The sequence below is a fragment of the Scyliorhinus canicula genome, chromosome 16 (assembly GCF_902713615.1).
Source record: "Scyliorhinus canicula chromosome 16, sScyCan1.1, whole genome shotgun sequence".
Classification (NCBI taxonomy): Eukaryota; Metazoa; Chordata; class Chondrichthyes; order Carcharhiniformes; family Scyliorhinidae; genus Scyliorhinus; species Scyliorhinus canicula.
Window position 1 is genome coordinate 138893092 of NC_052161.1, and position 27284 is coordinate 138920375.

The following is a 27284-nucleotide window of genomic DNA, read 5'->3' on the forward strand; positions in this document are numbered from 1 at the left end:
AGGCTTGCTTGAATTGCTTCCACGTCTTGTGGCAGAACGGTAGCATTGTGGATAGCACAATTGCTTCACAGCTCCAGGGTCCCAGGTTCGATTCCCCGCTGGGTCACTATCTGTGCGGAGCCTGCACATCCTCCCCGTGTGTGCGTGGGTTTCCGCCGGGTGCTCCGGTTTCCTCCCACAGTCCAAAGATGTGCGGGTTAGGTGGATTGGCCATGATAAATTGCCCTTAGTGTTCAAAATTGCCCTTAGTGTTGGGTGGGATTACTGGGTTATGGGGATAGGGTGGAGGTGTTGACCTTGGGTAGGGTACTCTTTCCAAGAGCCAGTGCAGACTCAATGGGCCGAATGGCCTCCTTCTGCACTGTAAATTCTATGATAATCTATGATCACCGAATAGAGAAATTTATTTCTTTCAATTTGAAGAATTCCACTCGGTCAGACAGCCAGTCCTTTGCTTTGGATGTCCCCCCGGGTAAAGAGTTCTGGCTGTTCTGATACCCTGAAGACCACCACTAGTGGGCAGGGCTCCACCCTCACCCCCACAACCTTGAACATGGCCTCAAAGAAGGCAGTCCAGTACCTGACGGGTCTGGGACAAGACCAGAGCATTTGGGTGTGGTTGGCCGGGCTCCCTTAGAACCATTCACATTTGCTCTCCATCTCCCTGGAAGAGCCCACGCCTGTGTTCTTGTCAAGTGCGCTCTGTGCACTATTTTCAGCTGAGTTCTCAGCCCTGCACATGAGGAGGTGGAATCCATCCTATGCAGTGCTTTGCTCCATAGTCCTCTCCCTAGCTCTTCCTCCCATTTCTCCTGTGTCTCGTCCAGTGGTGACCGTACCACCTCTAGTAGCCGTCCGTACGTGGCGGCGTAGTTACCATCCCCTAGTTTGCTCACGGTTGCTTAATTACATATATCGCAGTTTGTTCCCTTTGGGAGCTGGAGCGTCTCCGTCAGTTCCCCCAGGGTCGCAACTCTGCTGTCTATATACAAGTCCCCTACCGTAAGTGTCCCTTTGTCCTGTCTCCACCTTTTAAAGGAGGCGTCTACTGTCGCCGGGGTGAATTTATGGTTCTTGCATGGTGGACATGGTTACCATCTGAAATGATGCCCGAGTTGGTTCCACTTTCTCAGCGTGGCCACCGCCACTGGGTTTCTTGAGTACTTGGCTGGGGGGAATGGGAGTGGGCCAGCCCCCGGAGGGATATGCCCGTACAGGAGCGCTCCTCACTTCTTGCCCATTCCGCTTAACACACACAACACCGCTTAGTAAAGCAGGCATTGGGAATGAAGATCGGGACTGATCAGAAGAGGAACCTGGGCAATACATTCATCTTAATTGTCTGCACTTCCCCGCCAGGGAGAGTGGGAGTGAGTCCCACCTCTGTCGGCCCCTCTTTACCTCTTCCATCAGACTCGACAGGTTCCATTGGTGGATCCATGTCCAGTTGTGGGCTATTTGGAGATTCAGTTTTTGGTGAGGAAACGGATTAATGAGAGTAATGTGGCTGATGTGTGTACATGGATTTCCAAAAGGCATTTTTGAATTAGAGGAAGGTTTGTTGTGGAGTTCCCTGATTTCCTTGATGCATAGAACATACAGTTGAGAAGGAGGCCATTCGGCCCATCGAGTCTGCATTGACCCATTTTAAGCCCCCACTTCCACCCTGTCCCCGTAACACCACCTATCCTTTTTTGGACACTTAAGGGCAATTTAGCGTGGCCAATCCCACTAACCTGCACGCCTTTGGACTGTGGGAAGAAACCAGAGCACCCGGAGGAAACCCACGCAGACACGGGGACAACGTGCAGACTCTGCACAGACAGTGAACCAGCGGGGCATTTAGGTGTAAAAGGCACCATTTCAAAATTTTCAGACGATGGGGACCTGGGTACGATTCCAACCTTGGGTTACTGCGTGGGATTTTGCACATTCTCCCATGTCTGCATGGGTTTCCTCCGGATGCTCCGGTTTCCTCCCACAGTCCAGAGGTGTGCAGGTTAGGTGCATTGGCCGTGCTAAATTGCCCCTTAATGACCAAATGTAAGGATCGGGTTATAGGTTATGGGTGTTGTGGTGGGAGAATAGGTCTAGGTTAGGTTGCTCTTTCGGAGGGTCGGTGCAGACTCAATGGGCCAAATGGCCTTCTTCTGTACTGGAGGTATTCTACGATTCTATGACATGAAACCAGGAAAGTATCGAGTCCTGTGAGAAGGATAGCATACTGATCGACTCCAAGAGAACACAGGGTGGTGGAATGTGCAACCATGTGACAGTGAAATTTGATACAGTGACGTATGAGGGTTAAGGGGCACCGTGGGTAGCACAGTTGCTTCACAGCTCCAGGATCCCAGGTTTGATTCCCGGCTTGGGTCACTGTCTGTGTGGAGTCTGCACATTCTCCCAGTGTGTGCGTGGGTTTCCTCCGGATGCTCTGATTTCCTCCCACAGTCCAAAGATGTGCGGGTTAGGTGGATTGGCCATGATAAATTACCCTCAGTGTCCAAAAAGGTTAATTGAGGTTACTGGGTTAAGGGGATCGGGTGGTGGAGTAGGTGTGGGCTTGAGTCGGGTGCTCTTTCCAAGGGCTGGTGCGGACCCGATGGGCCGAATGGCCTCCTTCTGCACTGTAAATTCTATGAATATGACATTTGTAGGACAGTGATTTGGGGGAAGAAGGGGGAGGATGTTTGGGGTGCATCAGGCTAGGGTTAAACAGCACAATGTAGAGATAAGGGGCGCTTTCCTTTTGTTAGCTTCTGGGAGAAGGAATATTTTGTTTTCAGAAGTGTACAAACATAAACTTTAGGAAGAAGGAAAGATGATTTATTTATATATTTTATACTGAAAGTGTTCCCCTTGTCTAATTTGGAACTTTTGACAATGACACACAAGGAGTCCGAACAGGCAGATTTTGTTGCTTCGCTGTTTCTGAAGCAAACCATGCCCCTGGCCCCGAACCGAATTTCAGCAGTGACAACAACTTTCCAGATGGGGCTGTTTAATGCGGGTGCACTTTAAAGGGTTGAACGGTCCTTTCTCTCCCTGCTCCTTGTGTTTTTTTAATTTTAACTCACACCACCTCTGTTTTGCTTCTGCGGCACCTCTTCCATATTGTACCTAATGCTTATTCTGCCCTCTTTCAATCTTGCATATCCGTGAAAGTAATGACATTTCAGAAGTTAATTCTGAGACAGAGTAGCTGTTCCCACTAACCATTTAGCTTCCCTTGAGATACTGTGACATTTTCTCAAACACATCAAGGGGGTATTTAAATCAGAAAGGCATACGGAGTCTGTCTGTTACAGTCACTCACCACCTTTTGCTGTAGGATTCCTTAGTTTGACTAAATCTTTTATGCTTCATATCTTACAGACCACCTCTCTAATTTGATTATATTTCTGAGAAAGGATGGGGCCACTAAAGTTTGTTTTTAGGCTTTTGAGTAGCTCCGTTTAGGCTTTCTCTAATGCTGACCCACTCATGCAATCAATAGAAATCTTCATATGTCACACTTGGGAATAGGGAAAACAGGAGTCGAGGGGAAAATGATGGGAGTTAGGGACGAGTATGTATTTGACTGATGCACTGAAACAACAGGAGGTCATTCATGATTAGATTTCTCATGTAGCTAGCTCTCAATCTTCGGCTTGGAGATGGCAGTAGTTTTCCTTGTTCTTTGAGAGACTGAGGTGTCCGTTCTTGCCTCAGACAGGGCAATGAAGTGATTTTTCTGCCACTGACCTACAGAAGCTCTCTGCAACCACTGGTGAATGCAGCAGTCCCTTGGAAATAATCACAGGCTAAAGGGGGGGAAATTAACAGCTCTTCCTAGTTTAGCTTGAATGCGGGCACTTGTTTTAATGTGGATCTGGGTGTTGATGAAATTATCCCCCAACCTCCGCCGCGGCCCCCCCCCCCCCCCCAAATATAAACAAAGCAGTTTTACAGCAACGGAGTCATGTTCAAGTAACGCAGAAGCATTTACTGAATATTAATGTAGCATCTTACTGAGGAGACCCTGCACGGTTATAGCAAAACAATTGTCACATGATAGTTGGGTGAACGTGTTTACTAGAGCTGACAGACTGATTAACAACTAAACTCAAATGCTTTTGGGTGTAAAAATTAGGAAAGGCAATTATTCCGAAGGTCAGCTATTTGAGAGTTCCTTGCTCAAATAAAGACTTGCATAGAGGTAGTGCAGGCACCTTTGATGCAGTAGAGCAGGGGTGGGCAAACTACGGCCCGCGGGCCGCATGCGGCCCACCAAGATCAAGTCATAAAAAAAAATATATATTTTTTTTAAATTTTAATTTTATTAATTTTAATGTTAATGGGGGGGGGGGGGGCTGTTGGGTTACTGGTATAGGGTGGATACGTTGACTTGAGTAGGGTGATCATTGCTCGGCACAACATGTGTTTCATGTGAAGTTTCTACTTTAAAATATTAATTAATAAAAATTAATTGCTTTTTTTTCTTTAAAAACCTTTTATTTTGGCTATTTTAAATATTAATTATTTTACTTAATATACTATGCGACCCTTTAAAATTGTGAATTTCTGAATGTGGCCCTTGCATGGAAAAGTTTGCCCACCCCTGCAGTAGAGGATGAGACGGAGGAGGGAAATAGCAACTGACACCATACACTGAAAGCGCAGGGGCACACGCAAACATGCAGGCACAGATTTGTGGGCACACAGGGTGGCGGGAGGGAGATGAGAAAGAACAGTGTCATGTAAAGATGTGTTAGAATCCTCTTTTTTTTAAAAAGTATTTTTATTAAGGTTTTGCAGAATTTTTCATAATAAAACCGTAGTAACCATAATAACAAAACAAACTAGAGTGAACATTAATATAGTGCAAAAAGAGAATATACAATAACAATTAAATAGACATTACCCCACGCAACCCAGTCTTTCCACACCATCCCAATGAAGCACTCACCCCCCCCCCCCCCCCCCCCCACGGATTGCTGCTGCTGCTGACATTTTAATTTTCCCCGAGAAAGTCGATGAACGGCTGCCACCTCCGAGAGAGCCCTAGCGTAGACCCTCTTAAGGCAAACTTTATTTTCTCGAGGCTGAGAAACCCAGCCATGTCGGTAACCCAAGTCTCCACACTCCGGGGCGTTGAGTCCCTCCACATTAATAAAATCCGTCTCCGGGCTACTGGGGAGGCAAAGGCCAAGACGTCGGCCTCTTTCGCCCCCTGAACTCCCGGGTCTACTGACACTCCACTGCTATCCCTGGACTCGGCACCACCCGTGTGTTAAGCACCTTGGACATTGCCCTACCGAACCCTTGCCAGAGCTCTTTAAGCTCCGGGCATGCCCAAAACATGTGGACATGGTTTGCAGGGCTGCTCTTGTACCTCATACAACTGTCTTCTACCCCAAAAAACGTGCTCATTCTCGCTGCCGTCATGTGTGCCTGGTGGACCACCTTAAATTGAATTAGACTGAGTCTGGCACAGGAGCAATTAACTCTGCCCACAGACCCGCTTCCAACTCCTCACCTAGCTCCTCCTTCCACTTGCCCTTGAACTCCCCCATCGGGGTTTCCTCCGCCTCCTGTAGTTCCTGGTAGATATCCGACACCCTCCCCTCCCCCACCCAGGTGCCGGAGACCACCCTGTCCTGTATCCTCAATGGCGGCAGCGTCGGAAAGGCCACTACCTGTTTTTTCAGGAAAGCCCCCCCCCCCCTCCCCCCCGGGCGCTCCAACAGCGATCTCCTTACTCGCGGGGTCTTATTCACCCACACAAAGCCACAATGATCCTACTCACCTGCTTAAAAAAGGCCTTGGGGATGAAGATGGGGAGGCACTGAAAGACAAACAAAATTCTGGGGAGGACAGTCATTTTCACAGTCTGCACCCTCCCTGCCAGTGACAGTGGGAGCATGTCCCACCTTTTAAAGTCCCCTTCCATTTACTCCACCAACCTGTTGAGCCTGTGCAGGGCATTCCATTTCCTGGTCACCTGTATACGCAGGTAACAAAAACTTTTCTCTACCATCCTGAGCGGAAACTCTTTCAGTCTCTCCTCCTGCTCCTTGGCCTGGATCACAAACAACTCACTCTTTCCCATGTTCAGTTTGTACCCTGAAAAAATACCAAAATCCCTCCGGATCCGCAGAACCTCCCCCATCCCCTCCACAGGGTCCGAAATGTACGGGAGCAAATCATCCGCGTATACGTGTATCCGCGTACAATCATTCCACCCCCCACTGAACCAGTCCCCGCTAGTTCCTCGAGGCTCTCAGCGCCATAGCTAGTGGTTCTATAGCTAGGGCAAATAGTAATGGGGAGAGCGGACACCCCTGCCTCGTTCCCCGATGAAGCTCGAAGTACCCCGACCTCAGCCGGTTTGTACATTCACTTGCTACAGGCGCCTGGTACATCAATTTCACCCAGCCAATAAAGCCCTCACCAAACCCGAACCTCCCCAGCGTTTCCCAGAGGTACTCCCACTCGACCCGGTCAAAGGCTTTCTCTGCGTCCATCGCTGTTACCACCTCCGCCTTATCTCCCTCTAAGGAAATCGTAATATTCAAAAGTCTCCGGACATTGGTATTGAGTTGTCTGCCTTTAACAAACCCTGGGACGCAATCCTCAATTCTTGTGGCCAGAATCTTAGCTAGCAATTTGGATCCACGTTTAAAAGCGAAATCGGCCTGTATGACCCGCAATGTTCCGGGTCCTTCCCTCGTTTAAGAATGAATGAGATCAAAGCCAGTGACATTGTTGGGGGGAGGGTTCATTTCTCTCTAGCCTCATTGAAGGTCCTCATCAGGAGTGGGCCCAATATTTCTGAAAATCTCTTATAGAATTCTACCTGGTAACCGTCCGGCCCCGGGGCTTTACCCGATTGCATGCCCTCTTTACCCTTGATAATCTCCTCCAATTCAATCAGGGCCCCCAACCCCTCCACCAGGTCCTTTTCCACCGTTGGAAACCTCAACTGGTCCAAAAATGGCCTCATCCCTTCTGCTCCCGTCAGGGGCTCCGACTCGTATAGTTTACTATAGAATTCCTTAAAGACTCCGTTCACTCCCCCCTGGATCCAAGACTGTGTTACCCTCCTTCTGAATTCTGAATTCTCCCTCTGTGTACCCGAACAGATGCCAGAATGTGGCGACTAGGGGATTTTCACAGTAACTTCATTGCAGTATTAATGGAAGCCTACTTGTGACACTTATAAATATTATTATTATCTAACACACCTTTATGTGACATCTTTGCATAACTATCAGTTGAAGGATATATATGATTTTCTTCAATTGTGACCTGTAAACAAGGCAGCACGGTGGCGCAGTGGTTAGCACAGCTGCCTCACGGCACCGAGGTCCCAGGTTCGATCCCGGCTCTGGGCCACTGTCCGTGTGGAGTTTGCACATTCTCCCCGTGTTTGCGTGGGTTTCACCCCCACAACCCAAAGATGTGTAAGGTAAATGGATTGGTCATGCTAAATTGCCCCTTAATTGGGAAAAAAATGAAGTGGGAAGTCTAAATTTCTGAAAAAAAATTGTGACCTGTAATGCTGAAAGATTTGTTGTCTGTTGCATACCAGGAGAAGGAGCAGTGCAGAGTGGATGGAGAAGATCCGGGGCCGGGTGGAGGTCTTGCCAAGGGAGCTTGAGTAGTTATTTGTTAGATTTAAAAAAAAAAGCAAGGTCTGCTGGATAGAAATTTCAGAATTTCTCCCAGTGCCCCATGCTAGGTCAATCAGTAACAAATGAAAGACCATCAGCACGCAGCTTAATGGATGATATGAAAAGGAAGGAAGGCTTTGGGAAATGTTCCCTCCTTTCCCCATGCTTGCTGTCCACTATATTCTTGTTTTCACTATAAAGTGCTCTGAGGCATCACCCTACAGGCGAAGAATGCTAGATAAATGCAGACAAAGGCACAACAGATGGAATAGGTTCCAGCTAAACTGCAGTAGTACCTGGCTCCTAGCAACGATGGTAAATGAAATGAAAATCGATTATTGTCACAAGTAGGCTTCAAATGAAGTTACTGTGAAAAACCCCTAGTCGCCACATTCCGGCGCCTGTTCGGGGAGGCTGGTATGGGAATTGAACCGTGCTGCTGGCCTGCCTTGGTCTGCTTTAAAAGCCAGTGATTTAGCCCACTGTGCTAAACCAGTCCCAGTATAAATAGAATAATATGGGGTGATTTGAAATGGTAATGTAGGGAGGGGCATGGAAGGATATATCTTGGGAAAGTTAAGAGGGAGAATAATAAAAAGGTTGCTGGGGAAAGGCATTCATCTACCTCAATGCTATCAAAATTTGCGGTGCTTATATACCTGCGCAAAACTTTAGACATAAATTAGCAGCTAAAAACTAGGAGGACCATAATGTTTTGATTTGATGGAAATTTGGTTTAAACCAGAGCGACACTGGGAACTAAATAATCTCGGCTATTAAATTGTCAGAAGATGGAGAAAGGACAGGGAGGTTACCAGTCTCATTAATTAAAGACACAAATACCGCAATAGAGAGGACAGAGTTTACTGATGAGGGTGCTCAGTGGAGTAGAGTTGAGACATAGTTGGGGATCTTTCACTGTGCTGCAAATACATCACGGACCACTGAATGGTGTGAAAGAAATCGAGATGAGATCTGTGGCAACTTGGGCAGGGTTTCAGTGATCCAGTTGTAATTATAGACTGCGATAAGATGCGGGTTTTCCAAAACGTGGAGGGGGTGCTCTCAAGCACATTGAGGAGTGTTTCCTTAATCAGTGTGTTGATAGTGCAATAAGGCGGCACGGTAACATTGTGGTTAGCACAGTTGCTGCACAGCTCCAGAGTCCCAGGTTCGATTCCCCGCTGGGTCACTGTCTGAGGGGAGTCTGCACATTCTCCCCGTGTCTGCGTGGGTTTCCTCCGGGTGCTCCGGTTTCCTCCCACAGTCCAAAGATGTGCAGGTTATGTTGATTGGCCATGATAAATTACCCTTAGTGTCGAAAAAAGGTGAAGTGGGGTTACTGGTTTACGGGGATAGGGTGGAGGCTTAAGTAGGGTGCTCTTTCCAAGAGCCGGTGCAGACTTGATGGGCTGAATGGCCTTCTTCTGCACTGTAAATTCTATGAAATTTAAAATAAAACCCAAAATAATGCAGATGCGGGAAACCTGAAATAAACACTGGAACCAACTGTGGATAGAACAGACAAGTCAAAAGTTTCAGGTTCCTCAAAATAGAAGATATTATAAATAGACAGCATTGAAAAAAGGAACACAACATGGTTGCGGGATGCAGGATGGGTGGGAGGGGTGTTGAAGGAAAAAGCTCAAAAACACTGATATGGGAAAAGAAACCACAAGAGATATAAATTGCTCAAGTGAAAGCCAGGGAATAGTGAAAGTAATAGGAGTAAAAGACCTTTCTTCTTTTAGCTTCATAGAATCATAGAATTTACAGTGCAGAAGGAGGCCATTCATCCCATTGAGTCTGCACTGGTCCTTACAAAGAGGACCCTACTCAGGCCCGTGTATCTTCCCTTTCCCTGTAACCCAGTATCCCCCACATAACCTTTTTTTTGGACACTAAAGGCAAGTAAGGTGGCCAATCCACCTAACCCACACATCTTTGGACTGTGGGAGGAAACCCACGCAGACACGGGGAGAATGTGCAGGTTCCACCCAGACAGTGACCCAGCGTGGAATCGAACCTAGGACCCTGCATCTGGGATTCGAACCTAGGACCCTGGAGCTGTGAAGCAACCATGCTAACCACTGTGCCATCGGGCTGCCGTGGCTTGTTCTGGCACTTTTAAAACAGTTATTATCTGTAATATCTTCTGGCTGTGGCAAATGCCCGAAATGTTAACTTGTGCTTTCTCTACAAGAGGGGACGCTGTGCATCTTCTAGTTCTGGATGGCAAAGCAGAACAAGTGAGTGACCCGAAGGTGGGGGATGCTTGGGAAACAGTGACCGTAATCTAATTAGATTCAGGTTGAAAACAAAGAGAAAGAGTCATCCAAGTAATTAGCTTGGAAATGAGCTAATTTCAGTGGGGTGAAAGGGGATCACGCACAGAATAATTGGTTGGGAAAAAAATGTGGCGGATCAAACAACCAATCAGCTGCGGAGATATGTAGAGCAATAGATAAAGTTAAATACATTCCAACAAAGAGTAAAGGGTCATGTTAAAGAGCAGGGCTTCCGGGGTAATGAGAAGCTTAATAGAGGTATATAATAAAGACTGGAGATAACACACAAGGAAACAATGAGAATCATGAAAGGTTTAGAAGGCAAAAGATATTAGCATGGCTTAAGAGGGAATGTGAGAGAAGATTGATCAGCATAATGGAAAATATCAATGGCTATCATATGGACCTTAAAAAGTAAATGGATCGTCTAAGAAGGGTTGAGACCATTTAAAGGTGAAGAGGGCCACCTTGAACTTTTGGACATGGTAGAGATGCTTGATAAGCTTGGTGTTAGTTTTTAACAGAGCAACATAAAATTGGGACTTTAGGAGCGCTTGAGGAGACAATGGACAAAGTGTACCTATCAGAATTACAGGTAAGTTTTTAGGATGAAATTAGTGACTATGGACAGGCAAGGGCTAGTCCGAAAGGGTCAATGTGAATTTGTAAAGAGCTGGTCATGTTTAGCTAATTTATCTTTTGGACAACTCCAAGTGTAAAGCTAAAGGGAATGTGATTCAAGTGTTCAGCAGGTGCAGTGAGACTTACTTCATAGAATCATAGAATCCCTACAATGTTGAAGGAGGCCATTTGGCCCATCGAGACTGTACCGACCCTCCAAAAGAGCACTCTACCTAGGTTCACTTTCTAACCCGCCCATCCATCCCGCCCTATCCGCATAACCCCATAACCTAACCTGCACATCCCTGGACAACTAAAGGACAATTTAGCATCATAGAATTTACAGTGCAGAAGGAGGCCATCTGGCCAATCGAGTCTGCACCGGCCCTTGGAAAGAGCACCCCACTTCAGCCCACACGTCCAACCTATCCCGGTAACCCAGTAACCCCACCTAATCTTTTTGGACACTTAAGGGCAATTTAGCACGGCCAGTCCACCTAACCTGCACACCTTTGGACTGTGGGAGGAAACCGGAGCACCCGGTGGAAACCCACGGGGAGAACGTGCAGGCTCCAAACAGTCAGCCGAGGCTGGAATTGAACCTGGGCCCCTGGTGCTGTGAGGCAGCAGTGTTAGCTACTGTGCCACCCATGTACCACTTGAAGGATGAATGGGGAGGTTAGAAGAAACCTCTTCACATTCAGCGTTATTAGAACATTGAATGTGTTATCAGGAGTGACTATTGAGGTAGAGACTAACATTATTTAAAAAGGAATTGTCGATACATTTTAAAATAAAGGATATAGGAAATGAGGAAATGACTAAATTAGAAAGCTCAGGTGGAAGAGATTCTCGTGGCATGTTCATGATGGGGTGAATGTCTTCTTTGTGTGCTGTAAAATCTGTTATTAACAATATTTGCCTCTTTTAAAGAGTAACAATAGAATGAAAAGAATCCTGCATGTGCATCTTGACCGTACCTGGAAGGAAATAATAGAAGCACTGTTTACAAAGAGATATATCAGTTTTATTTAATAAAAATGGTTGGCCTTTGTCTGTAAAACATTTGGCTGGTGGAAAGGAACTATGAAGTTAGGATGGATGATCCAGACCATAATGGGCTGCTGGGATTTTCGTTATAATGAGTTTTCCTTGTAACTGAAATATTGTTCAACAATAAGTTAATATTTTCCCATTTTTGGCTTGTCATCCAAATTGACTGGGGATGAAGCTTAAAGTAGATACTCCAGGAGGGAGATTGGGTTGAAACTTTATTGATGTTATTTTACACTTTGAGCGAGCACGTTGTCATGAAAAAATGCAAAGGGGCTAAAATGCAGCATGTGCAGCATAATCTGTCTTTAAGTGGATTTAACCTCTGATGTACTGCTTTGTTCTGCAGCGGCTATGTTTTCACGTCCATTCTCCATGACAAAAAAAAGATAATCGAAAAGGATAAATTTAAAATCCCAAAGTATCCAAATATTGTGTTTCAAGTAGGATACCGTCAATCTGCACAGTGGGTGTAATATCCGGCACTTTAAAAAGTTCTGGCTTCTCGAGTTGGTGTTAACTGAAAATTTCAAAGCCAAGTTTGAACTTGCGTGCTTCACAAATTAACAAATTATCTTTGTAAGTTCAATGTAGCAGTAAATTCCAGGTAAGCAACATGATCCTGTTTTACAATTGCAAAATACCGCAAATGGTGGTGACTTGAAATAAAAACAAATAATGCTGCAGTTACTCAGCAGTCTGTAGAGAGGGAATGGCCTTTCATAAGAAAAGTGTGGCTTTATTGCACCAGCTTTTCTTTTTAGAAAAATCATTTAGTTATACAATCTTAAAACATTGAATCTAAACCACTTTTTAAAAGTTGTACAATTAGGTTAGTGTACCTTCAAAGCGAAGCCATTTGAAAGACCTTTGACCCTGTTCTGATTTCCACATTTTGAATTCTTATTTAAAAATAGTTTTTCTTCGTTTAACTCTTCCATGATAGGGCAGTACAGTGGTTAGCACTGCTGCCTACGGCGCTGAGGACCAGCGTCCAATCCCGGCCCTGGGTCACTGTTCATGTGGAATTTGCACATTCTCCCTGCGTCGGCGTGGGTTTCACCCCCACAACCCAAAGATGTGCAGGGTAGAGGGATTGGCCACGCTAAATTGGCCCTTAATTGGAAATAAATAAATAATTGGGTACTCTAAATTTATCTTAAAAAAAAACTCGTCCATGATGAGGTGTTCTGTTAAGAAGACAAAAGAATAATTGACTATACTGTGTAATAATTATCGTGAAATGTGTGATATTTGTCATGGGCGACTTGCTTCTCAATTTTAGGTTCTTCCTCCTTCACCATATGGAGAAGTGACATATCTTGATTTGGCACCATTCCTTAGTGGCCTGGCTGAAATCCGGAACTGATGTGGGGAACTGTAGCCATGAATATGAAAGCTGCCACTGTCATGGTGCAGTGCTCTGCACCATAATGATCTGCATCGCCAATGTTTATATTTCTATCCCAACTGTGCAACTGAAATTTAAAGACCGCATTGCGAGTGCCATTAACCAAATCAGTTAATTGAAGCAGATTTGGGAAATGGCTTCCCCATGGTACACCCTGTAAGCGGCAGTTAACACGCTGCTTCCTTTCACGTACTTTAAGAAACTCACCTTGATACAGTTAATGATACTTTAGTAGGAATTATGTCACTCACTTATTCCTCATCGCGTTTTCCAGAAGCATCTCAGAACAGATCTCTTTTGAAGTAACGAGAGTGTGCTTTTATATGCAAATTTGGCAGTCATTTATCCTGTAAAAAGTTCCACAAAAGTTTCAGGATTCAATGAATGCCTCACCGGTTTAGTCCATTTTTGTTTGCTACTCTTCCTTGCATAGAACCAATGTCCATCAGAACTGTGGGAGAAAATAAATTGGGTGTAAGGTTAATTCTTATTAGAAGGATTGCATGTCTGACTCTGCAGCACAACTTTAGTGCAATTCACTGTTGGCCTATTTACTCAATTCCTGAAGGGTCTTGAACTCATGCCCTTCTTATTCGAGGATGAGAATATTACCTTTTTGAAAAGTTTTTTTATAACTTTAATGGACCCAATTCTTATTTTTTTCCAATTAAGGGGCAGTTTAATGTTGCCAATCTACCTATCCTGCACATCTTTGGACTGTGGGGGTGAGACCCACGCAGACACGGGGAGAATGTGCAAACTCCACACGGACAGTGACCCAGGGCTGGAATTGAACCCAGGTCCTCGGTGCTGTGAGGCAGCAGTGCTAACCACTGCGCCACCGTGTCACCCCCTTGGATGAGAATATTTCCCACTGAACCAAGCAACAGTATCTGTAGATCGTTACCCTGGCCTGACTGTAGAAATTTGGTTATGTGATTCATTATTAATGTATGACAGGAATCGATGCACTAAATTCATGACTGCAGAACCCGGGGTCAATAAAGTGACTTTTATAAAACTAAAACTGCACTCATTAAATTAGAATGTAACCCATATTTGTATGTATGCTGGATTTTCTGGTAATTTCCTACTCTGAATAACTCATAATATACCATCTTCAGATCACTTAAAAGCTACAAATAAATTCAATTTGATTTTTTTATTATAGTTTCATTGTAGAGATGCATAACTCTGTTCTGCTAGTAAATTTCTCGATTATTTAATACAGTAGATCCTGGGAGTGTAGCAGACTGTTTAGTGATCGTAACAGCATCAATGATCTCCCCGTGTCTGCACGAGTTTCCTCCGGGGGCTCCGGTTTCCCCCCACAAGTCCCGAAAGACGTGCTGTTAGGTAATTTGGACATTCTGAATTCTCCCTCTGTGTACCCGAACAGGCGCCGGAATGTGGCGCCTCGGGGCTTTTCACAGTAGCTTCATTGCAGTGGTAATAGAAGCCTACTTGTGACACTAATAAAGATTATTATTATTATCCGACAGGTTTATTGGGATAGCAAGTTAATATCCTGGGGAAAATTGCAATCTGCGTGCACGCTTTAATTTTAAGCAACTATAGTAAATCTCAGGAGGTGCTAAATAATGGCAAGGTACTTCTCCACAAGGAGGGCCGACTCGGTTAATCTCTCATCCAAGTGGCTGTCTGCAATAGCTCAAAGTTGTATGGCATATACATCGCTGGCATTAACCCAGCCTACTTACATAATACAGTATATATCTGCATTAAATGGCATCTGCCAAACTTGAGCCCGCCCCAACCCACGAATGCCTTAACCTAAATTCTTAATAAAGATTGTGAAGACCAATGGTTGAAACACCAATCACTGCAGAACAGCATTGGCAACTGGTCTCCATGCATGACTGCTGTCATTAATAATAACCTACTGCTTCTATAAAATGCAACAAATTCATTGTCCAACCCAAAATCGGCTTCAATAAATTATGAGCCAGGTTAGCAACACCACCTTTTCAGAAGCTTTGTTCCGAGCATCATGACTATTTCTTTGTCTATGTGTCCGTGCAGCTTAACTTTACTGAACCCTTGCTAGCAACTTGCCAGTAACCAAATTCAAACCATTTGGCCTATTATTTCCCAATCATGATCTGTTGTTCTTGTTGAATATTGTCACTGCATGAGTCTCACTCCAGTCCACGAGAACAATCTTTGACTTGGTAACCCAATAAATCTATAAGCAAGGAGTTCACTGTGCGTAGGCTCCATTTCTTTGAGCACTTTTGTGTCAAATGCCACGAATACCAGAAACACAATTTGTTTTGAACATAGAACATAGAATATACAGTGCAAAAGGAGGCAATTCGACCCATCAAGTCTGCACCGACCCACTTAAGCCCTCATTTCCAACCTAACCCCGTAACCCAATAACCTCTCCTAACCTTTTTGGTCACTAAGGGCAATTTAGCATGGCCAATCCACCTAACCTACACGTCTTTGGACTGTGAGAGGAAACCAGAGCACTCGCAGGAAAAACACGTAGACATGGAGAGAACGTGCAGACAGTGACCCAGCAGGGAATCAAACCTGGGACCCTGGTGCTGTGAAGCCACAGTGCTAGCCACATAGTGTTATGGGCCAGGGCTTAGAACCTCCAAAGTGTACTATGAAGTTCACCTGACCTGCAACCTTTATGTTGAATTTGGCTCGGATGAGCACAAAAGTCTTCACTGCAGGTGTGATCCATCAGACTTCCTAGACACTTTAATTAAAACAAGGTTTATTCTAAGAGTGCAGTTCACACATATATATTTATCAACACAACAATCATTTTTCTCAATTATAAACATAAAGGCACCACACAGCTACAGTAATCTATGTACATAACACTTATTGAATTCTCCCTTAACTGTTCCAATTCAATAACACAATACAATAAACCAAACCCATTTTCAAGGGCGTGGCCCAGCACACTGCATTCTCACTTGAATGGGAATGGTCTTTTCCCTGAGATTCAGATCCAGTCTCAACCAGCAGATTCAAACACCTTCCAGAAAGTAAACTATTTCTTTAAAGTTACCAAGGCAGTTAGCCACAACCAATATGTTTTACCGGAACACATAAAATGAAAACATAGAAATATAGGGATAAAACACTTCTTTCTCCTTCACTTGTCCAAAGCTGTCAAACTGAAACTGAAACCCAAACACCTCACAGCCACAGCCCACCTCCACCCACAAAATAACATCACTGAAGCCATGCGATAAGACAAAAACCTTCCTTAAAGGGGCATTCACATGACGAGAGTCTACTAGAATGAAGATTGAAAATAAGCCATTTAAAACCTCAGCCATTCTCTTGGTGTGTACATGAATCTGCTCTTTAAAAAAACTCCCAGTGAGAAAAGTCCTTAATTTTACTCTTGTAACTATGTTTATCGGCTATTTTTAAAGAATTGATGATGAATTTTGAAAACCAAGAATGGAAAGATGAATTTAAATAGAAAATATGGAAAAAAAATGTTGAATCAATTTCTACAATAAACTACTTCCAATTGGCTGACAGGGTGGTAAGGGATCTTCACTTTTCTGGCAAGGTGTTAATTGATCCTGTGTTACACATTTATACAGCTACAAAAAGCTGATACAGGACTGATGAAAGTTATCATCTCCCTTTTGCTTGATGCTGAATAGTATATTTAGTTGATATGTGAAAAGTAGTGAGCATTTTATCTGACACAGCACAAAGATTACTGAGAGCTATATTGTTTAGCAATTATTTAGTCTTGAAATATCTTCATAGAATTTACAGTGCAGAAGGAGGCTATTCGGCCCATCGAGTCTGCACCGGCCCTTGGAAAGAGCACCCCTGATAAGCCCATCCCATCCCCGTAACCCAGTACCCTATCTAACCTTTGTTTTGGACACTAAGGGCAATTTATCATGGCCAATCCACCTAACCTGCACATCTTTGGACTGTGGGAGGAATCCGGAGCACCCGGAGGAAACTCAGACACGGGGAGAACGTGCAGGCTCCGCACAGACAGTGACCCAAGCCGGGAATCGAACCTGGGACCCTGGAGCTGTGAAGCAAAAGTGCTAACCACTGTGCTATCGTGCCGCCCTAAGTCAAAGGATGCTCCATAAGTTATCCCTAGAAGCAAATCGCAGAATGGGGATGGATATGATGGCTGAACAATGCATTTAAAAAGATCAGCAAATGCAGAGTTAAACCATCCAGTTGAGAGTGACACTTCGCGGCTCTGATTTGATGGTGAATTTGGTGAAATTTCTAATTCAATTTGGTGTCTGGCTCATGCACCTAGAAATTCTCCAGCTTTGAATGATGCATGCAAGGCACGTGACAACAGAAGACCCTAGAAGCGTCAGTACTGAAAGCAACGGCTGGGAAAGAGGCCAGATGGGTACAGCACTCTATACGACCAAGGGCACGTACCAAACAGCATGAAAGTAAGACCCGTGAAATGTCCAGCCAGGCTACATGTCCGACGATGAGAATAACCAGACCATTGATGCACAAAGTGAGCTGACATTTTCCGGGTGCTCTGGTTTTCTGGTTTCCTCCCACAGTCCAAAGATGTGTATTTTAGGTGGCTTGGCCATGATCAATGCACGGGTTACAGGGCTTGGGGGGAGAGAGAGAGAATGGGCCTAGGTAGAGTGCTCTTTCAGAGGGTTGGTGCAGAGTCGATGGGCTAAATGGCCTCCCCCTGCGCTGTAGGGATTCTATGTTCTCAGCACGGTGAACATCATATGTTTTGGTACAGTGATACCAATGTAAAGAAACCTTCGCCACCATCCAAATTATATGTCCACAGATGCAGGACCAGCATAATTTGTATGCAGAACTGGATACTAGTGCGGGTGCAAACGCCCTTCCACGCAGACAAGGGGCGAATGTGCAAACTCCACATGGACCATGGCCTGGGGCCGGGATCGAGGCCGGGTCCTCGGCGCCGTGAGACAGCAGTGCTAACCACTGTGCCACCGTGCTGCCCTGGGATCCATTATATTCAAGTGTTGTCACCCTGGCTATTTTATGTTGTGGACACCACAGATCGAGTGATCACTGTCCGACTGGTGTGGTGCAGGGACATGGAGGTGGTTACCATCCATGGTATTATCAAGAGAGTGCGAGGGCCACCTATCACCAGGAGCGCCATTGGAAGCCCTGTGCTTACACTGGGCGAAGAGCCACTCGCCTCTGCAACGCAGGCCATCAGCCGACTGGATATGCAGCACAGTTTGATCGAATATGCACACCTACACCGAATTTGCAAACTTCATCGTACTGCGGAGCCAACGCATAATTAATATTTGGCAGACAAGTGCGAACAACCCTCCACAGTTATTCCTCATCATTACTCCCAAGATGACAAGATACATGAATTGAAAAACAGGGGAAGATGAAAAATGCCAGATCAGAACAATAGCACAGCCAGAATTACCGAGTAGTCCCATTCGGACACAACACTATTTGAGATGCAACAGAAGCCCCTAACCACAGTTCTGAAAACATATAGCAACCTACAAGCAAAATCACGAAGTCTGAGTGGTTGGGAAAATGCCATTATGTTTTGGAGATTTGTAAGTTTTTTTTCTTTGCAAAGGAATATATTCAGACTCAGTTATTTTATTTTGCTTTGATATAAATAGTTTGATTCCTTAAGCCTCTAGTTTAGGAAAAATGGGGGTGTTGTGATATGGTGTACATGTACACTGAAGTTTATATTAAACTGCTGTCAGTCACTACCGCCGACGGGCTCTGATGCAGCAACTTCATCACTCTGAACTCCGTATCCGGCAGCAGCTTGTAAAGTAAAAGCAGAATATTGCAGCTGAAAAATCTGCAATAAAAACGCAAAAAGCTGCAAAATCTCCGCAGGTCTGGCAGCAACTTTGGGGAGAGACAAACAGAATTAACGTTTCTAGCCAAAAAGGCATTTCTTTGGAGTCCACTCCTATTCCGAAGGAGAGTCACACTGGACTCAAAGTATTAACTTTATTTCTCTTTCCAAAGTTGCTGCCCGACCTGCTGGGTTTTCCCAGCAGTTTCTGTTCTTATTGCAACTTGTAGAAATCAGAAGTGGATACTTTGCCTCCCAGTTAACACTCTGTATACAGTCTTATCTTCAAATAAAGAATCCAGATTATTGTTGTATGAATCCTTGTTGTATGATTTACGTTGAATAGAAGAATGTAACAAATGGTGCACAAAGAACTGGACTGTGGACTGATGGAAACTTTGTACAACTTGATCATCATTCCTGTACTCTGAACTTTTATTTATAAAACCCCAAATGCTACTAATCTTTATTTAAATTATCTACTTACATATATATTTTCTGGGTATTATGTATTTGAAACTCTAGAGGAGGGATTCTCCATCCCGACACCCGGATTACGTTCCCCAATGGGTCGGAGAATCTGGCATCGGGGCAAAATCAGGATCGACGGGTGCTGGCACGAACGCAATGCTCTGACCCACGGAATCTAGCCCACGCCACGTGCCAGTGAGAGCACGTAAATGAATGCAAATGAGTCTTAAAGAGACCATTGAGCAGGCCCGGCTCCCTACGCCATGAATTTCTGGTCCCCGCAGCCGGACATCATGTGGGCGACGATCCAGCGTGGCCCTCCGTTAGCCCCCCTGAGGAGTTTGCCCCCTTGGCCCATCGCGAGGTGCACCAAGCTAGGACCATGCTGGCACAGCCCAACCGAGGCCCCCCCCCCCCCCAATCACAATGCACTGCCTGCTTGCCAGCCTTCCAACAGGCACCCTCCTCACCCCAGCAGGACCCCTGTAATAGGCAGACCCCCTGCCTAAAAGGAACCCCCCCCCACCCCACCCACCCCCAGGAAAGAGACTCCTGTCTTGAATCTTGAAAGCAGTCCAGAGAGGGGCACTGAGAAGAATTGCAGCTGTAACCTTGAAGCTCCATGTGTCCATTCCTAGAAGGAGAACAGCTGTGACCTGTGTCTGGTTCCCACAGATCCATTAGCTGCAAGCCATTCATAGCTTTCAGGCAGTAGTCCGTGGTTGACAGCTTCTACAAACCATCTGCAGCTTTGATTGATTCATCTCCTTTCATGGTTCAGTGGTCTAAATGGTGAAACTGTAATGTTTACAAACATTGACCACATCAAAGGGAGGTAAGTGCAGTACAATTGGAATGCACGTAGTGCTTGAAATCCACACTCCCCTGCCATAGTTTGGAACATCTCTGCAAAGTACCCTCTGGATGTTGGGCCTTCCATCCCCCTCTGGCAACCCCACAATTCGGACATTTTGCCTCCTGGACTAGATCATTTACCTCGGCCGTCAGCGATTTATTTGCTTTGACCACCAGAGACATCTCCATTTCCAGTGAGGCAATCTGATCACAGTGCCTCGAAAGGGTCACTTCCACGTCATTGATCGTGGCGACACCTTTCAAGGTTTTGCTTGGTCTTCTCCAGAGCCACTCGGACGGAGGACAAGGCCACCCCTCCATCGATTTCCGGAGGCCCTCCGACACCAATCGCCACTGTTTATCGAATTATTTTGTCAAGGTACTCAAAGCACCTTCGCCGTTAATGGAGTGGCCAGAGCCCGCCTTCGCCATTCTTCCGCTGACCATCTCTGAGAGGCCTCTGATTCTGTCAACGAAACTCTACTGTCTGCCTTCCTCTCTCTCTTTCCTAAACCCTAACCCTAACCCTAAACCCCCCTCTCCCTTTTCTGGGCATTTCACCTATATAGGATACTTATCCCATTAATTCTGTGGGTTTTCAAATGAAAATCCCCCGTGGAACTAAGGGGAAAGTACAAAAAGGTGTAGTACACTAGTGAGAGCCACCTTGTGCACGTCTCTCCCCTACGTTACACCGCCGGGAGTCCCCTTCACTGTCTTTGCGTTGAATACATGCTCTCATTCTTCTTTCCTTCCAAAATATATTACCTCACATGATCCACTTTCAATTGCATCTGCTATCTGTCTTCCCATTCTGCTAACCTGCCAATCTTCCTGAAGTCTTTTACAGCTTGACAAGCCTTCTACTGTTGTCTTGTTAGCAAATGGTGAGGTGAAGCCCGTCAAATCATTACATATACACCGATAACAGCCGTGAATCCAGCACTGATCCCTGTTATACAATGATTGTTCAAACCAAGTGGCAGTCATTTACCCTTTGTTTTGTGTCCTTCTCACTTTTCTGTCCACGTTGTTATATTTCCTTTTAACCATCTACCTGTATTTCCTGATAAGCCTCTCCTGCGCCATATATTGTACTTCTCTTATCTAGACATTTGGTCACTTTAAAAGAGTCTATTAAATTTGTCAAATACAACTTGGCTTTGGCAAATCTGTCTTGACTGTTCTTGATTCAACCCATGCTCACCAATGTTATTTCGAATCATGAATTTGAAGAGTTTTCCTTCATTTGACTAATCAAGCAATAGTTTACCCAGATTATCTCTCCCTTTTTTGGATTAAAATTGTTATATTGGCTGTTCTCACAATTTTCATGTTTGAAGATTTATAAGTGTTAGGTATTTGTCTATTACCTTCCTACAGTCAAGAAAACTATAATGAGCTGGTAATGTCGCTATTTGAATTCTGCTATTTTCTCAGAACCAATTCCTTTTCTACAGTCGTCATCTCTTGTGCATCTACCTATCCACTTCCATTATCATTTGTATGTGAGGCGCTGTACATTCCTTCAGAGCCTGGGAGCATCACCAATTTCATTACCAGCCTTACTGCTGCTGATCTGTCTGAACTGTTGGGTCTTTTATTGATATCTGATGATCACTGAAATATGCCCCACTAGTTATTTTTAAAATGTACAAAACACCTGAAGAAGTAACCGTCTGCCGCAGCTGTGCCACTTAATTTTTATTCAGAGTCTTTTGCTAGCTTGCACAGCCCAGTTATATAATTTTGACAGTGCTGGCTTGTACAGACTGCCCAGCATAGGAAAAGATCCACGGGCCAGCACAATATAGCATCTCCTGTTCATCAATTCAGGTAGGTGGGAGGAAACAGCTGCGCTCAGGGTGAGCTGACGTGACAGCTGCCAGAAATAGAGGGTTAGCTTTCAGTCCATGAATAGGCAGCAGGTACCAGCCACTGAGGATCATAGGCATTTATATCACAGTCTAGATCACTGCATATCTCACCTCTCTCTTTCCTACATGACAACTCATGAAGCTGGGACCTAATAAGGGGTCGCAGCAACTTAGTTTCTGCTTTCTGGCATTGTAGTTTTCTTCAGTTGCAGATATAAAGATGCTTGGGCTTGCTGGAGGAGGTGAGACAAGTGCTATGTTACACTTTTAATCAGGTTGGCGCAGGCGGAATTGTTTAAACCTCATGTTCTTTCATGTGTGGGATCTTAATTTTTGGAAAATATTTTTATTGCTGTTTTGAATTATAGATGGTTTCCTTCCTGCTGGATGGCTTTCTGTCCCCTCTCTTCTTCCCCTTCTCCCCCCCCCCCCCCCCCCCCCCCTGTTGCAAACAGGCCTGTGAAGAAGCTTGTGAATTTGTTCCATGTGATGTGGAATCTCTCCTCAGACCCTCTTATTTCGAATGTTATCTTTTCTAGCCTTCGGAATTTGGCCAGATTAGACAGCCATTCCGAGGCCTGGGAAGTCTCCGCCTGCTGATCAGTGAGGTTAAGGCCAGGGCGTCCGCCCATTTCCCTGACATCCTCGCAAACCCCACAGGCGGGACACGGCGCCATCTCGATCCCCACCACCAATTCTGGATGGCGTTCTTCGAGGCTATGTCCAATGCGTGGGATCTTGATTCAAACCTAGTTTAGACAGACTTGGTGGAAGTGCTGTCTCGTCAGACATAAGGGTCTATTGCATGAAAACCTGGGCAATCTCCACCCATTTTCTTGTGGATATGAGACTCTGCACTAAAGTCTCATGGCTCTCATTCGGCCAAGCTGCAATGGTGGCCAATGTGAATATAGTTTGAGGCTAGGGTTAAGGCAGAGTGCTGGCTACCTTACTGTATCAGTTCTGTGCTATTAATCTGACCTGGGAGATGATGCTAGGGGAATAAAAGTGGCAAAATGGTAAATCCCCAGTACAGACTTTTCTCATGTTGAACAAAAAAACAACCAAAACTATTTATGTTACTGTCTTTGATCAATTCCTGACGGCAACTTTACTCTCTTGCTGCTCCATCAGCTTGAGTTCAAAGGTACATAATGCAACCACTTCTGACTGAAGGTATAGCCCTGTCTTCCAGGGACATTTTACACACACTTGTGCTGTATGCAATCTAAGTTCACCACAGCAGTATACCAAAGTGGTAGCATTTTCCAGTGGCTTCAATGTGTCATATTTTTGCTCTTTCCCCTGCTTATCATATTTGAATCACATCATCTTAAATGGATTTTTTGCATTGTATCCATATGTATGCAGTCATCACAAAGATGCTTGTAGCGATAAATTGGTTAATTTGCTACTATTGTAAACTCATTTCGCGAGCAATAATGATCTTGACTGACAGAAGCGCACGGCAGGCTTGCCAACGTTTAAACCTATATTTCTGTTCGCATTTTATTTTTTTCTTCAATTAATACGTTTCACAACTGTCTGACATCCTGTGAAAGGAATGAATACGAAGCAGATGTGATTCAATAAGCACTTTAGAAAAATATTATCTGTAATTAACAGACCAAAGCAGCATTCAAAGTTAGCATCATGAAATTGTGATGTAGTGCTGTACTGAGGGCTTCTGTATCATCCCAATTAGCTAGCAAAAGGATTATCTTATAAATACATTACATTATTTTGCGAATTTCATAATTTCCCAGAATATAGTTTCTGTACTTAATGTTATGGTTTGTGTAGTGTGCTGTAAAAATGATTTTATTAAAACTTAATAGAATATTGTGCCTTGAGACAAACACACAAAAAACACGGAGAACTAACTGCATTCTGAATTTGAGCATATAATGCGCGCATTCTGGTTAATAACAAGATAGATGAGTGTGTTAATAAGAAATAAACCCCAAGTAAGAAATCACATTTTTTTGGGGCTTAAATTAGGCGAAATAGAGCTCTTCATTAAATCTAATAAGCTTTTCTCCCTTAGGATGTGATGTAAATGGTAAGTTTATAATAAGGTAATAGCTACTTGAGTTCACTAGTACAATAAGACTCAATCCGAGTTTGAATAGATGTTTAAATTTTAGGCCCTCATATGGGGGACATGTATCCTTTTGGCTGGGTTGCTAGACTGAGTGCTGTAGAGTCTAGGGGTAGGGCTGAGTATGGGGGGGGGGGGGGATACAATGAAAGGAGCAGAATCAAGCCAGTCTTTGTGCATGTTGGGGGTCGGTTAGCTGAGTTGGCTGGATGGCAGGTTTGTGATGCAGGGCGGTTGCCCTCAGCGCGGTTTCAATTCCCGTACCTGCTGAGGTTATCCATGAAAGCCCCGCCTTCTCAACCTTTCCCCTCGCCTGAGGTGTGATGACGCTCCGGTTAAATCAGCACCAGTCACCGTGCTCTCAAAAGTGGAGACGAGACAATGGCCCTCGGACTATGACTACTTTCATTTTGTGAGCTTCGTCCAAAGCTCATGGACAAAGGGAGAACCTAATGTGGGAAGAACAACAATTAGAGTGTTACAATTGCCTGTGTAAATTAGATTTCCAAATCAGCATTCATTGCTTGATTTGTGGTGTAGGTAGTTGTGATTACAAATTCATGGTGATTAAAAAAAATCACCAGAAGAATATCTAGTTACTCCAGTTGGAACTACGGACCATATAATAAGCAGTAGGTAGGAAAAGCTAAAATGGAGTGTGCAAATAATTCTTGGATAAATGTATCACATGTTGTGGAAAATTCATTTGATATTTTGAATTTAATTTTTTCTTTCAGTTTTGTTTTCTTTACAGTTTTCTCCCCTTGCTCTTATTGATTCACTAGATTCTCTTGATTACTGTGATTTTTACTGGGATATGGTAGACCTGTAAAAGTATCTTACCATAGCCATTTTCATGTGAGTTTAGCACTCGGCTAACTGTGACATAAAAACCGGTACAGTGGAATGCATTTTCTGTTCTAACTTGGAGCGTTGCTCATGTTGTCGAGTCATTACAGCTCAGGAGAAGGCCATTCGGCCCACCTAGCCCATGCTGGATATTTGGAGACAAACCTTTATACCTGTGATTGGCCTCTATGTTCTTGCAACTGCGCATTCAGAACAAAAACGACTTGCTTTCACGCGGCACCTTCATTGTAAAGAAATAACAAAGGTACTTCACAGATGGGTATACATAGGCCACGAAGGGAGACTTTACTTGGAGAGGACTTTTACTTTGATTGTCAAAAGGGCTCTTCTGCACTGTGAGATTCTGAGAGGGTACAGAAGATATTTATTAGAATGGTACCTGGATGTGGGCAATTGAAGTGTTTTTAAAAATAAATTTAGAGTACCCAGTTCTTTTTTTTTCCCCAATAAAGGGGCAGTTTAGCCTGGCCAATCTATCTACCCTGCACATCTTTTGGGTTGTGGGGGTGAGCCCCACGCAGACCCGGGGAGAATGTGCAAAGTCCACACGGACAATGACCCGGGGCCGGAATCGAACCAGGGTCCTCGGCGCTGTGAGGCAGCACTTCGCCACCGTGCCACCCTTTTGTGTTGGTGTGTGCTATGATGGAAGTAGAATTTATGCACCCGTTGGTTTAAATATTTATGATTATTTCACAGAATATCAGATTTTCATGCCAGGGGCAATAAATCTCAAGTCTAGAAATCATATTTCTAAAGGACAGAAGCTGTAACATAAGGATCAGCCCAGCTACATATCACTATTTTGTGAACATTGCAGATGCATTTGTATTCCGGTCTGAGGAAGATTGTCTCCCTAGTCTTTGTTTATTTGGCATTTTGCTAAACTGGCAAATGTTGGCAGGAACCTTTTTTTAAATGAGTTAACCTTTCTACCAGTCAGCCTTGGAAATTCTATTTACTCTTGTCCTAAATTATACGTTTTGCACGAGTGACATCCTTCAGTGCCGTCACAGTAGCAGAAGCAGCGATGAAAGTTTCCTCCTTTTCTGCCGGCTTTCAGCTTCTTGGTCAGTTCTCGGGATGAGTGACGAGGTTTCAAGCCTGTTCTGTTGGGAGCCTGACTTTCTGCCACTAGGTGCTGCTATTGCGCTTTGTAGATCATCATATACTATGGCGAGGAGGGTAATTATGGTCAACGGGTGGAATCACAAACTTTTTATATCCAGTAACAACTAGGGTTCTTGATAAAAGCACATTTACTTCAACTGATCTGATGTAAACAGCTAAAACCTACAAAGTAAACACTCTGAAATGTAAAAAGCAGCTTTAAAAAAAACTCAGTGTTCTCCATTTCAATGTTAAGTACAAATGTATTTTTACTGCTCTTGGATGGTTTGCATATTCAGAAGCTTAATAGATTTTAAACACTTTTTAGTGACTCCTTATGGTATGGTAAAACTCAAATATTGGAAGAATTTATCTTCAACCATTTTCGATTTAGATTGAGATGTTTATACAAACAAAATCAACACACGTCATTATATTTCGATCTGAGAAATCCCTTAAATTTGGATGAATCGTTTAAAATTATTTTTTATTGTAATTTTGCAAAATGTTCGAAAACCCCGTCAACCAAGGATATTTTCTGAGAATTTTCCCTCAAGTAAAATTTGCACCGTAAATATTTCACCGTAAACAAGAAATGTTTAATCGGATGCATGAGAGTTAGAGGCCTCCGTTCTGTCACCATCAATAAACTGAATTCTGCAATGTTGTCCTATCCATCCCCTTGTGCTGAGTAACCTGTGAAATGTCACAAGGCTTATTTTCAGCTGTTTGGACCAGACCCTAGTTATTTGTTGCTCCATTGACATGTGAAGAATAATCCAAAGGAGATAGTCGACTCCAGGAGTCGTGTCTACCAAAGAGGACGTGCCCAGTCCCTGACCTGGCTTGACTGTATTTCATTAATGAAACCCATCTAGCGAGGAGGTGATTTTGGGTTGTTTTATGCGTGAACTCCTGTTTCAAACAACTATGCTTCCTCATGTAGGCCATGCTTGCCACTGGTAACGTTGATTTTTTAACCAGACGGAATGGTTTTGAAGCAGTTTTGGCAGCCTCTTGAGAGTTGATAGTAAGTTGTTTGATGTTAATTTATTTGCATGCTCCCCTGCAGTAGATTATACCTGAAGATTCCCATGGTGAATTACGAAGCAAGCTGCAGAAACGCTCCACTC

General features: G+C 44.3%; 1 protein-coding gene across 2 annotated transcripts in view; it reads left to right on the forward strand.

The window, feature by feature from the left end:
• The window catches only part of pex14 (peroxisomal biogenesis factor 14), a 281432-nt gene that overhangs the window by 43543 nt on the left and 210605 nt on the right, over positions 1-27284 (forward strand). The window lies entirely within an intron of this gene.